The sequence below is a fragment of the Phoenix dactylifera genome, chromosome 2 (genome assembly GCF_051530095.1).
Source record: "Phoenix dactylifera cultivar Ajwa chromosome 2, Ajwa_hap1_PhDact_Kaust_v1.1, whole genome shotgun sequence".
NCBI lineage: Eukaryota > Viridiplantae > Streptophyta > Magnoliopsida > Arecales > Arecaceae > Phoenix > Phoenix dactylifera.
The window spans coordinates 46,281,900-46,283,573 of record NC_143191.1 but is presented as its reverse complement, the minus strand read 5'-3'; positions in this window follow the sequence as shown (position 1 = coordinate 46,283,573).

Genomic DNA, 1,674 nt, shown 5'->3' with positions numbered 1-1,674 from the left:
CATTATACGCCTATTCCTAAATGAATGCATATATTTTCAAAGCATGCGAGTTGAGAATGGATGCACACATATTGTTTGCACATGTAGCAATGTTCTTGTATTGGTTGAAGAGGCTTACATGCAATAGTCACATAAAGTCCAAAGTCACCATATCTAGGAAAAATCAATGGATTTTTCTTGCAAAATTTTTCAGATAATAACAATAGAAACAATAATAACAAATATTACAGTAATGTCACTGTTGCAAGGTCAAAGGCTGCCACAGTACTTGCTACCTCTCCCCACCTCTTCTGCCTTAGCCAATTCCTTCTTACTCTCAAAATAAAGGGGAAAAAAAAAACATTATCCAAAAGATGATGATTTCCAGTGTCTAAATCTGATGTGCAGCAATAATCTCTGCTTTTTTTTTTCTTCCTCTTAGAGACCTATCAATCCACATGACAAGTGTGTGCATAAATGAACCTCCTAATTCATGAAGCTCCTGCTGTTGCGAGGCCTAGAGAGCGTCAAATATATCAAACATCAACCTAGCTTGCGAAGAAGCTGTTTTCATATGTCAAACCCTTGAACCCCGGTCACAATGGAGCCTTACTATTGCACCAATACTTGCCCTCATACAATGTACCTTAGAATTCTTGGATTTACCCAGAACTGCAAGATTATGGACCTCCTAGAGCTCGAGGACAGCAATCTGGGATCAAACAAAGTAGACTGCAAATGAAAAAAAGCAAGCTCCAGAAGTTCCAACGCAGGTCAAGAGGATTGCAAATAAAAATGCAAGCTTGTAGATCAGCAACCTGGGATCAAACAAAGTGGATTGCAAATAAAAAAGCAAGCTTAAGGAGTACCAAATCAAGTCAGGGCGATTAACCTGACCTATCATAAGGGAATGAGGAAGGACAAATCTTCAACAATTAATCAGAAGAGTTGTGAGATTCACATGCTCATTGAATGTATCCATGTTTTCCATGGACATTGGTCAATTAATGACAAACAAGGGAAACTAGAAGGAAAGCCATTAGTTATTGACAAAGGCTATGAATCTTTCAGAGGTTGGCTTTTCCATTCATAAAAAGTTCCTCCTCCTTCCAATTATTGGTTGCAAACTCAAACGTCATCCACAAAATAATGCTAGAATATAAAATATTTTATTTCAACTCTCTCTTCAAAGGAATGACTCCAACGACGTCACCTTCCATATGTAAAATTAGGCTTGCATGAAAAAAATTGTTACAGAATGAAAATGAGCGCATCAACACATTACTAATCTTGGGTAAAAACTCCTAGTCGTTGAACAAGAACAACAATCACGGCCCACCGAATGACACAAACTAATTCAAAAACGAAGCACCAACTAGACTGATTAGGCATAAAAAGATCAGATTATGATCGCTTCAAATAATATATGCTATGTTTTCACGTCAGAGCTCCCTCCATCTCAGGATTTTACAAATAATAAAATTGCAACATATGACTACTTGTTTCTCTAAAACCCCTTTTATGGTGTAAATTCATAAATGAAACCCAAGTACAAAAATGTTTAAAATTTCCAAAGATCTTCCTCTGCTGATAAGAGCAATCAACTCATAACATTTTTTAAAAAAAGAAATTTAAGACACTAGCAACATCAAGAAAGCAGAGAAAAGGAAAAAAAAAAGAAAGCTACACAATATG